At 36.3% G+C, this 12,111-nt stretch overlaps 1 protein-coding gene and 1 non-coding gene across 5 annotated transcripts in view; one reads left to right on the top strand and one right to left on the bottom strand.

Moving 5' to 3' along the window:
- The first annotated feature begins 181 nt into the window (after positions 1-181).
- ZRANB3 (zinc finger RANBP2-type containing 3) overlaps positions 182-12,111 on the top strand; it is a 297,893-nt gene continuing 285,963 nt past the window's right edge. Inside the window, exon 1 of one of the 4 annotated variants that reach the window (XM_034654466.1) lies at positions 182-337. The gene's annotated coding sequence lies outside the window, so the exon portion shown is untranslated. Of the gene's footprint in view, positions 338-571; positions 830-12,111 lie in introns of those variants that run through there. The other 3 variants (XM_034654464.1, XM_034654467.1, XM_034654465.1) reach the window with 3 other exon arrangements.
- On the bottom strand, positions 7,912-8,018 carry LOC117801190. Its single transcript, XR_004623722.1, has one exon. It is a non-coding gene; the product is annotated as a U6 spliceosomal RNA (small nuclear RNA).

Below are 12,111 nucleotides of genomic sequence, written 5' to 3'. Positions count from 1 at the left end.
CCGCGGGAGAGCCGTGCCAAATCTTCCTCCACCCTCAAGGGAAAAAGAACCAATCGGTGATAAGTAACCGCCCTTGAAGGACGCAAAGGACAACCAATGGTAAAACTAAGAGGACAGCCATTTTGCCCACTTGTAAAAAAGCCACCTTTTCCCACGAGTTGGGAGCCTGAGGTGGAGGAGTTGTGTGGAGTTTTTACTGACCTGGAGATATTGGAAAGACAACCATATTTCTTCAGGGAATATTTATAGAGCTTTCTTGGAGTGAATAAACATTTTTATCCTCCATGTCGGGGGAAGTGAGGAATGCGGCTTAAGGGCTTGGCTCCTCCCTTTAGCGGTAAGGGGTTCTAAGCCGAACACCTGGTTTCTCCAGCTTCAGTGGGGAAGGCGGGGTTACTGCTCTGTTCTGCCTGCAGGGGACTACATTTCCCAATCTGCTTTGCCTCCGCCGCTGTCCTTTCCTCCCTTTACTTCCCGTCGGGCTTGACGGGAATTGTAGTTCCTGGGAGATACCCTTGGCACTTCGTTGGCCAATGAGAGGAGACAAACGATTTGGAGTTTGGGGCGGGGAATCAGTTGCAAGTGTGTGGCAAATTCTTTTCAACACCCTAGTAGAAGAGGGAGGCATAAAAGAAAAGGGTAGTCAGAGAAGAGTTTCACAGAACCCCCCAGGGGTTTTAGCTTCTTGGCATTTGAACTCTCTTACTTTCAGTTTGTCCCTTTGAAGTCATTTCCGCCTTGGGGCGGACGCAAGCCAAACCTGTGGCGGGAGTTGGAGATTCTGCAGCGAATACACCAGGTGTGGCTTTCGGAGCGGCGTGGCGGGCAAGTCAGTAGTTTCTTTCGAGAGCGATAGGAAGTTGAACTGCGTGTAATTGTGTTTTAAGAAAGTGTGGGTGAAATGGGATGGCGGTAGTTCCCAAGTCCAGAATGCCATTCTCCACCCCTAGTCTTCAATCCCAGAGTCCCATTTTTCCTATCTTATGACTTGCTCACTATTAGACTGCACCCGTGTATTTGTGGAGGGTGCCTCTATAATGTTTTTAGCTGCTTTGCTTACATGAAGCATGGCTTCAGGTCGTCTGTCTAAAAATGGCCTTAGAAGTTCTGAGCTAACAACTCCCTCATTTACAAACACACTACTAAGGACTGGTTGGAAGGAAATAAGCTACGGAAGGGTTCAGGGTTAATAATAAAAAATGGTCCATCACCATTTTTTTTTTTTTTTTTTTTTTTTTTTTTTTTTTTAGTAAAGCATTCAGTGTTGTGGGACCAGCAGTCAAGATTTCCTTTTTTTTTTTTTTTTTGGTAATTTTTTATTTTAATTCAAGTTTGTTAACATAGTATTATTAGTTTCAGGTGTACAATATAGATCTCTTGTTTTCTTAATGCAGTTGGAATTTTCAGTATAATTTTGCGGTGTAGTTTTCTATAGATGCTTAGTTTTTTGTTGTTGTTGTTGTGTCCTAAGTTTTTCAAGTCAAGAAATAGTGATTGTGGCCATCATTTTATTGTGTTTCTTCAGCCAGGAATGATACTGAGTGCTTTAAGTAGATTTTTCTTGAAACAATCTGCAAGTATTGCTATGTGACATTTATAGTTGAAGAAATTGGTGTTCAGTGACATTCATTAAGACTTTAAGGCCTTGATCAGTAAATTTTGGAACTGAGATTCATATCCAGGTCTGTCTCATTTCTGATCTCTTACTCCCTACTCACCTTGCTTCTCAAATATTTATTAATTCCCCAATATGTGCTGTAGATGCATAGGGAGAGAGAAATGTAAAATTCCGTTCTAGAATTCTGGAATAAACGGTGGCAGGCACTTCTTTTTGAAGTATTCTCTGTCACATACATAGTATGTGGTCATTGCATTTAAAAACAAGGGAACTATAAAAAAGGAAGTCATCTGTAATACTGTTTTCCAGAGATATCACCATTTAATTTGGGTGAATATCCTTAAAGATCTATTATAGGTACAGACATTTGCATGAATGCTGTCATACTACCTTGATTTTTTGTAAATCTTTTTTTTTTAAATTCAACAATAGGCTGTGGATATGACTGGATATATATTAATATCATTTTTAAAATATCATTTTTGACTGCTATCTGGTATTTCATTGTATGTCTCTAACATAGTCAATTCCTGCCTGGTGGATATTTACATTATTTTTGATTAACTTTTTTGATTGTGGTAAAAGACATAAAACTTACAATCTTAACCATTTTTAAGTGTATAGTACAGTAGTGTTAAGTATATGTACCTTGTCATTAAACAGATATCTGGAACTTTTTCATCTTGTAAAACTGAAACTGTACTTTTTGTACAACTCCCCTTTTCCCCCCTCCCATAGGCCTTGGCATCTACCATTCTACTTTTTTTGAGTTCAACTACTTGAGATATCTTGTATGAGTCAACTCAAACAGTAGTGCCCTTTCTTTGACCAGCTTATATGACTTACCATTGCATCCTCAAGGTTCATCCATGTTGTAGTGTATGACTGGATTTCCTTTTTCAAGGCTGAATAATATTCCAATGTGTATGTATATACTACATTCTATTTATTTATTCCTCTGCCAGTAGACATTTAGATTGCTTCTACCTCTTGGCTATTGTGAATAATGCTGCAGCCAACATGGGTGTGCACATATATCTTCAAGATCCTGTTCGCATTTCTTTTGGATGTATGCCCAGAAGTGGGATTGTTGGGTCAGTTATTAACTTTTAAAAAGAATGCTCTTGTGAACACATCTTTATATCCTTGTCTGATTATCCTGTAAATCTAACTTTTTAGAAGTAGGTTATTTAGCCACAAATACTCTATAATTCCTAAATTGCTCTTCAGAAAGGTTGTGCCTGTTTTCTTTCTTTCAGTGTTTGAGAGCACTTACTTGCCATCTTTTATTTCATCCAATCTGATTGCAAAAACTGATTCTTCATTATTTTGTTTGTAATTGAATTCTGTTGAGCATTTTAATACCTTTTAAATAGCTTGTTATTATTTATCATAATCTCTTAATAATTTTAAAGGAAGTACTTCTTAGGTTTTTAACTCATATATTTTTTGCAAGCCTTGACTCTCATTTTGAAATTTGTCTTTTTAACTTTTAATGCTGTTTTTCCATGAAATACTTTTAATTATTTTACTTTTGAAATCTGCCTTTTTTCTTTATAGTTTCTAGGTTATTTGTGATGCTTATAAATTAGATGATAAAAAGTAATATGTATATATAATTTAAAATTTGTTCTTACATTTAATTTTACAATTTATACATCCTTGATTTTGTTTGGACTCTTTTTTTTTTTTCATTGTTCTGTCTTCAACTTGAACCACATTATCTTAAATTCTCTAACTTTAGACTATGTTTTGGTATCAAGTAGGTAAAATGTGCTTCCACTCTTCTTTTCTAGGTATTTTCTTATTATTCTCATATTTCCTTGTTGTTCTCATATTTTCTTGTATTTTTTAGATAAATTTTGGTATCATTTTGTCAAAAGTACATCTTGGCACTTCTATATTGTAATAAAGTACAAGTTTAACATTTAGATACTGAATGCTACTTAATGACAAGAGTTTCATTTCATATTCATAATATAGAATTTTTCAGATACAGTCAAGGCTCAGTGGGACTCTCTGTGCTTTGTGAAAACATGTTTTTGTTACAGAATTGGATCTGAAAGGTAGCAGTTTAAGAGCATGTCCAATTTTTTAAAATTATATGATCACTTTTTATTATAAAGGGGCTTGTATTTTACATGTGGTTTCCAGTAGAATCTGATGACTTCTGCCTGATTATTTTTTTAAGAGATTTTTAAATTTTATTTATTTATTTATTTGAAAGAGAGAGAGAGAAAACATGAGTGGGGGGAGGGGCAGAGGGAGAAGCAGACTCCCTCCTGAACAGTGAGCCTGATGCGGTACTTGATCCCAGGGGTCTGGGATCATGGTCTGAGCCAAAGGCAGACACTTAACTGGCTGAGCCACCTAGGTGCCCCTTTTGCATACTTATTGTAACCATCCCTCTGTACTTCATAGCCTTTTCCAAGAACTTCAAACTTAACATGTCCCGTAAACCTGTTCCTCTTTCATTTGTTTATTTGATCAAGAAATATTTATTGAGCATCAACTAAGAGAAGTGCTGGCTAATAACCAAGAAAATGGGCTCCAGGCTGCCAAGGTTTGATTCTGGGTTCTGCCATGTACTTTCTGCCATGTATTTGTTGGGTGACCTTGTGCAGATTAGTAGCTTAACAATCTGTGCCTTAGTTTTCTTATCTCTAAAATTGAGATAATAAAATACTACATTGCAGGTCGTTGTAAGAATTAAATGACTTCATATACATAAAACACATGAAATAGTGCCTGTTGATATTGTTTATTGACCTGGCTGATGCTAGCATGCTGAAATAAAATGATAAACAAGGGGCGCCTGGGTGGCTCAGTCGTTGAGCATCTGCCTTCGGCTCAGGGCGTGATCCCAGCGTTCTGGGATCAAGCCCCACATCAGGCTCCTCCACTGGAAGTCTGCTTCTTCCTCTTCCACTCCCCCTGCTTGTGTTCCCTCTCTCGCTGTCTGTCTCTCCCTCTGTCAAATAAATAAATAAAATCTTTAAAAAAATGATAAACAAGGCACTTTATGGTCCTTGATTTTATGAAGGCATTCTAATAGGAAGGAAAGACAAAATTCAAGTAAATAGATAAAAGGAATTGCTAATTATAATAAGAGCTTTAAGGAAACCAACTGATACTAAGGAAAATGTTAGGGAGTCCATTTGGGAGCTCTTGCAGTATTCCAGTTGAGCAGTGATAGCTTTGGATGGCAATGGAACTGGAAAGAAATGGATGCATTTGAGATATGCCCTCGGAGTAATTAATAATAAATGGATTTAATTTGGTGGCTCAAGGAGAGGGAGAAATCAAGAGTGAACCCAAGTTGCTGGTTTGAGTAACTTGCATGGTTATACTATTACTGAGAGATTAGACAGGGAGCTCACAAGTTTGGTGGAGAAATAAGACTTTGGTTTTGGACATTTAGGCTAGAAATGTCTGTGACGTGTCCAAAACGTCAGGTAGGTGATTAAATATAGGAGTCTGAAGCCAAGAAATTATAAATTGTATTACCTGGACTGACTTCTAAAAGGTTGTCCCTGCCTTCACATCTATTCTTCAGTATTTGACAAGGTAATCTTTGTAAACTAATGGCCTGATTAAAGTCTAAGAAAGGCCCCCGGTTTCTTACAGGGTAAAGTCCAGACTCTTTTTTCGCATGGCATATGAGAATCTCCCTGACCTGGCCTGTTATTACTTCGTTACCACTTGTCACAAGTATTGTATTTTTTAGCTATACTAAACTGCTTAGGATTTTCTGAAACTTTGTGCTTTTGCAAATAAGGCTTCCTCCTCTCTAGAATATTTTTATCTTGATTGTCCATCTGCAAACCCCGCTCTTCAAGTTTCAACTTAAGAGTTGCATCAATATTTAATTTAATAAAGGGGCTCCTGGATGGCTCAGTTGTTAGGCATCCGACTCTTGATTTTGGCTCAGGTCATGATCTCAGGGTCCTGTATGGGGCTCTGTACCCAGTCTGCTTGGGATTCTCTCTCCCTCTTCTTTTGCCCCACCCCCATCGTGTGCGTGCTCTCTCTCTTTCTCAAAAAAATCTTTTAAAAAATATTTAAGTTCTCTTTTTTACCAAGCTTTTTTTCCCTCATAAGTGAAGCGTTCTTTGATTGTTTGCTACCTTACACAGAGCAAACACTTTCGTTATTATATGGTATTCACATACAGACTTTCATAGCGCTTATTACATTGTGTTGCAGTTATTTATTGATAACTCTTATTTCTGCCCTAGATTGGGCTAAAATGTGAGGCTGCAATGGCACAAATTCATCTTTGTATATCTGGTATTTGCTGCAATGCCTGGTACATAATGGGCGCTCAAAAAGTATTTGTCAACTGAGTGATTTTGAGAGGCAGTGTTGTATAATGGCAAAAATTCAGACTTAAAAATTAGAACAATCACAGTTACAGGCTTAATATAACCATTTGCCAACTGGTAAGAAATTATTTCACATCAATTTTCCTGAACCTCAATTTTCTTGACCTTAATGTGAGGATAATAATACTTTGTGAGTTGTTTTGAGAAATACAAGAGTTTTTTAAATAATGTCCTCACAGAGAGGTCACTCAATAAGTGGGAGGTATTTTATCATTATTCTGAAAACAGTTGCCTGTAGAATGAAAGGTTCTAGTGTCCTTGGTTTTAAAGTAATTAGTTATTAGATATGGTAGTTTTTAAAGCCTCATAAATGATTTTTTAAATATTATATAATTCTGTAATTTACTGAAATTAACCTATTATCATTTTAGAATATTCAGTTTTACTGACAAAAAATGTGATTTCCACTTATTTAATTTAGGTTGTAGCTTAACTGACTATTTTTAAATATAGCTACATCAGATATAAACATAAAGAGAATGTATGCTATTATGAAGGCAATGAGTATGTTAAAATTTGAAGTCTTGATCAGATCTGAAGAGTTTCTGTGACTGAGTATATGACTTTGTATATAATCACTTTGAAAATATTTGAGTGGATAAGTAGACCTCTTCATTGACTACCTTTGAGACTTATGACAGACTTTTGTTTTGGTTTTTTTTTTGTGAATCTGTGGTTTCTGGAATCCAAGTACTTTAAAGCAGAGCTGTCCAGTAGACATCCATATTAACCACTTGCAAGAACTGGCACTTTTTCAAGCCAAATTTATATCTCCAATAAGGAACTTGGAATTATTTATGTTATTACATGATGACTTCCCTACTTGGGAGAGGTATATTCTGAGGTTCCTGGCTTCTAGTCCTCTTCCCTTGCCTCTATCCACCTGCCTTCTGTTATTAGTGGGATGGGAGGACAGGAGGAGTGAGTAATCAGATGTTTTATCGTAGGTCCTCCAAGATTTGTTAAGGCATTTCATTGTCCCAGCATTTACTGGTTGTATCTATGTAGCCAAATTGCTGTACTACTTGGAACCATTTCCACTGATCATTTTTGTTTGTCTAAGATGAATTTATAAAATTTAGTTATCTGAATTAACTGAATTTGATCTCAAATTCAACAGAAGATTTGATTGATATTCTGTAGTAGGAAGAAATTTCCATATATAGGTATACTTTCTATCTTAGAACTCTTTAGGGTGTTTTAATACCCTAATATCCTAATAGGGAGCCTTAATCTGTATTCAATAAACAACCTTCCCTCTAATCTTAATCATTAGGCAAACTGTCCCCGATTTCCCTGCTATAACTTGAATTTAACTTACTGTCTGTCTACTTAGGGTGACTTCTGCGTTTGAATGTGTAGCCCAATTGACACAACATGCTAGTTTCTTAGTTCTTGGACTGCTGTGTCTCCTGTGAATTTGATTTCCACACTAGTTCAGCCATGCACGCCTATGGTCCTACTTTATAACTTCTTCTCTATGAACTACTTTACCTCTAGACTCTCTAATCATGGTACCCCTGTCGTTTGAAACTTGAATATAACAAATAATTTTGAGTGCTTGGTGCCAGGCAGTGCTCTAGGTGCATGGAATACACCAGGAAACAAGACAGACAAGAATCTCTGTCCTTTTGGGGCTTATACCCTGATGGGGAAAGACAAAACCACAGTAGGAAACTAAATCATATAGTGTCTTAAAAAGTGATAAGTGCTGTCAAGAAAGAAAACGTAGGGAAAGGAAGAGATAATAGGGAGTTGCAATTCTAGTTTGTTTTTAAAATTTTAAACTTTTATTCTGAAACAGCTTAAGACATACAGAAAGTCACAAGAATAGTGCCAAGAACTCCCATATGCCCTTGACCCAGAATCACATATTGTTGCCACATTTACTTTAAAATTCTTTCTCTCAAAAATATGTAACACTTCATGAATTTGTGTGTCATACTTGTGCATGGGCCATGCTGATCTTCTCTGTATCGTTCCAATTTTAGTATATATGCTGCTGAAACAAGCGTGAAAGTTGAAATTTTAAGTAAGTTGAAAATTTGACGTTTCAGAAAAAATTCTTGAAGGAATCAAGAGAAGTAGCCATGTAGATAATTGGGGGGAAAGTGATATAAGCAGGCACACCGGCTAGTGCAGAGTTCAAAGCAGGAGCATGTAAGGACATTATTGTGACAGAGAAGAAAAAGTGAGGTGGGAACAGTAGTAGGAGTGGGAGCAGTTTGTAGACGGGCTTATAAACCATTAATACAGCTTTTATCTGAGTAAAACTGGGAACCGCTGAGGAGTTCTGAGGAGTGTTATGAACAGACTTACCTTTTCAAAGTATCTCACTGACTGCTACATTGAGGGGAGAATGTAGGGAGGGAGGTGGAAGCTGGGATATCAGTTTGATTCTTGCAGAAATTCAGATTAGAGATAATAGTGGTTCACATCGGATGAGCAGATTTGGAGGTGGTAGGAAATGGTGGGATTCTGGGCACATTTTCAGTGTAACAGGAGTTGCTAATGAATTGAAAATGCAGGATGAGAGACACAGAGGAGTCAAGGAATTGGTATGGACTACTGGAAAGATGAGATGGGGAAGATTGTGAGTGGAATAGGGTTTGAGAGAAAAGATCTAGAGTTCAGTTTTAGTTAAGTTTGAGATGCCCATTAGACTGCTAGGTAGAGATGGTTGGTTAGATACATGAGTCTGAAGTTCAGGACACGTCTGATCTCTGTATATAAATGTGGGAGTCATTGGCATAGAGGTCGTATCTAAAGCCATGATACTAATGATATCTCTAAAGGATAGAGCCTCGGTTACTAAGAACTGAGCCCTGGTATACTCTAACCTTAAGTGGGCAGGGAGATGAGGAAGAACCAGTACAGTACAAGTGTAGACTGAGCAGGAATGACCGTTGAAGGAGGATAGAAACCATGGGGATGTGGTGTTCTAGATTCTAAGTGAAAAACGTGATTTAATGAGGAAGGAATGATTTACTGATAGGTTGAGTAAAATGAAGACTAAGAATTCCTACCTGCTCTCTGCCTTTTATTTCCAAATCAGGCCTTTGTATATGCTTCTCATCTGGTTATTGTGTACTCTTGATGTCCTAGCTTTGATGTATATATCTCTTAGGAAGCCTTCCAAACCTCCAAATTTAAAAACTGAGTTTTTGTTATATGCTTCCTTAACACCTAGTGCTTTCCCTATAGTATTTCTTCAAAACTGCGTCTTTTTTTTTTTTTTTTACTATGTTTCCAGAGCCTAGTGCAGTGTCTGCTCCATGTTAACACCCAAATATATTTTTGTTGAATGCATGAAAGAATGAAATTCAGGAATAAAGTTCATTAGATAATTACTTATTTTTTAAGTGAAATTCTTTTCAGGGCAAATATCTTGTCTCTTTAAAATAGACATTTTCACTGTGATTTAGCTCTGAAGCAGAGGTGGTACATTTCTATGTTGAAAAGGAACCAAAAACCCAGATACATGTTTTACCTGTCACTGGCTACATGGTCTTAGAGTGTTATCTTTGTCGACCTCATTCTTCCGCACTTTGAAATCCACTGCTATGTGTTAAGCCAGACTGTTTTCCCATTTTTTAAAATTAAATTTTATTTTGAGATCATTGTAAATTCACATACTGTTGTAAGAGATAATGCAAAGAGATATATGCTTTGCCCAGTTTTCCTTAATGGTAACATGTTAAAAAACGGTAGTACAATATCACAACCAGGATATTGACATAATCAAGATAGAGAACAGTCGCATCCCACAGGGATATCTCATGTTGCCTTTTTATAGCAACCATCACTTCTATCCCTCTCCACCTTCACCCCGGCAACTACTAATTTCTTCTCTACTTCTTTAATTTTATCAGTACAGGAATGTTATATAAATGAAATCAAACAATATGTAAACTTTCAAGATTGGCTTTTTTTTCACTCAGCATAATTCTCTGGAGATTGATCCAGGTTGTTGTGTGTATCAGTTGTGCCTCTTTATTGCTGAGTAGTGTTCCATGATATGGATGTACGAGAGTTTGTTTTGACCATTCACCCATGAGTATAACTGAGTTCCTTCTAGTGTTTAGCCGTTAAGAATAAAACTGCTGTAAACGTTCATGAATAGTTGTTTTTTTGTGTATGTCTGTTTTGATTTTTGTTTGCTTCTTTTTGTGGACATAAGTTTTGATTTCTTTAGGATAAATGCCATGGAGTATCATTGCTGAGTCAGATGGTAGTTGCATGTTTATTTAAGAAATTGTGAAACAATTTTTCCCAGTGATTGTATACCCCATCTTCCTAGAAGCATACATCCAGACAGGATTTGTTTTTTGTTTGTTTTAAAGATTTTGTTTATTTGAGAGAGAGAAAGAGAATGAACAGGGGAGGGGCGAGAGACAAGTGGACTCCCTGCTGAGCGGGGAGATGGGCTCTGGTAGACGATTAGCCTGCTGAGCCATCCAGGTGCCTTGTTTGTTTGATTTTTGCTTGTGTTTAAATTCTTTGAATGAAGATTTACTTCTTTTTAGGTTTTGTAGCCATATAAGCTTTCATTTGAATCCTGGCTTTCTCACCCACTATGTCATAGTTTCCTCATTCGTGAAGAAAAACCAGTACTTGTTTCATAGAGTTCTTAGGAGGATTAAATGAGACAGTATATGTTCAAGTTCTTGGCACAAAGAAGACACTATTATATGATAGGAACTTCAAAAATACCGGTTCTTTCCCCACCTTCAGAGCTAATACCTGGGCCTGTTTTTGCTGATGTTCATGTTGTTTCAGTGACATGTCATATCATCTCAAGAGTTTGTTTATATTATAATCAGTTACAATCTGTTAACAGGGTTATCACTTATTTGTTTAATGTCTTGTTTAGTTTTACTAAAAATCTCTTACACTTTTTCTGTTTACAGTTCTTTCACTTTTTATTAGGTTTATTTCTAAAATTTGAATTTTTTGATGCTCTTGAAAATGACTTTAATTTAAAATTTTATTTTCAGCTTTTTGCCTATATAGAGAAGACAATTGACTCTGTATATTGATTATGTATTCATTAATCTTACTAAATTTGCTTATAAACCTACTAGTTATATATAAATTATTTTATTCTGTGTACATAATTCTGGTATGTCATTTGTTATATTTTAATTTTTTTATTTTTTATTTTTAATTGAAGTATAGTTGACACATAATGTTACATTGGTTTCGTGCATACAATATAATGATTTGACAAGTCTATACATTATGCTGTGTTCACAAGTGTAGCTGCCACCTGTCATCATGCAACTTTAATTATAAGACCATTGACTCTATTCCTTATGCTGTACCTTTTATCCTTGTGACTTATTTGTTTCATAACTAGAAACTTATATCTCCCACTCTCCTTCACCCATTTTGCTCATGCCTCCCTCCCACCTCCCCCACTACATCCATTGGTGTGTTCTATTTATGGGTCCGTTTCTGCTCTTTGTTTGCTTGTTTATTCATTTGTTTTCCTTTTTAGATTCCACATATAAGTGAAATCATATAGTATTTGTCTTTCTTTGTCTGACTTATTTCACTTAATGTAATATTCTTTTGGTCTGTCCATGTTGTTGCAAATGGCAAGATCTTATTCTTTTTTACTGCTGAGTAATAGTCCATTGTAGATATACCCCAACTTGTTTATTCATTTATCTATTGGGGGACACTTGGGTTTCTTCCATATCTTGGCTATTGTAAGTAATGATGCAGTAAACAGGGTGCATATATCTTTTTGAGTTAGTGTTTTTGTTTTCTGTGGGTAAATACCCACTAGAGGAATTACTGGATCATACAGTAACTCTATTTTTAATTTTTTGAGGAATCTCCATAACTGTTTCTCACAGTGGCTGCAGCAATTGCAATAGTGTGTGAGGGTTCCTTTTTCTCTACATCCTCACCAACATTTGTTATTCTTATCTTTTTGATTCTAGGTATTCTGACAAGGTTAATGTGATAACTCATTGTAGTTTTGATTTGCATTTCCCTGATGATTAGTGATGTTGAGCATCTTTCCGTGTGTCTGTTACCCATCTGTATGTCTTTGGAAAAATGTCCATTCAGGTTCTCTGCCCATTTTTAATCAGATTT

Source organism: Ailuropoda melanoleuca, chromosome 2 (assembly GCF_002007445.2).
Source record: "Ailuropoda melanoleuca isolate Jingjing chromosome 2, ASM200744v2, whole genome shotgun sequence".
NCBI classification, from domain to species: domain Eukaryota; kingdom Metazoa; phylum Chordata; class Mammalia; order Carnivora; family Ursidae; genus Ailuropoda; species Ailuropoda melanoleuca.
This window is presented reverse-complemented; position numbering and strand designations above follow the sequence as displayed.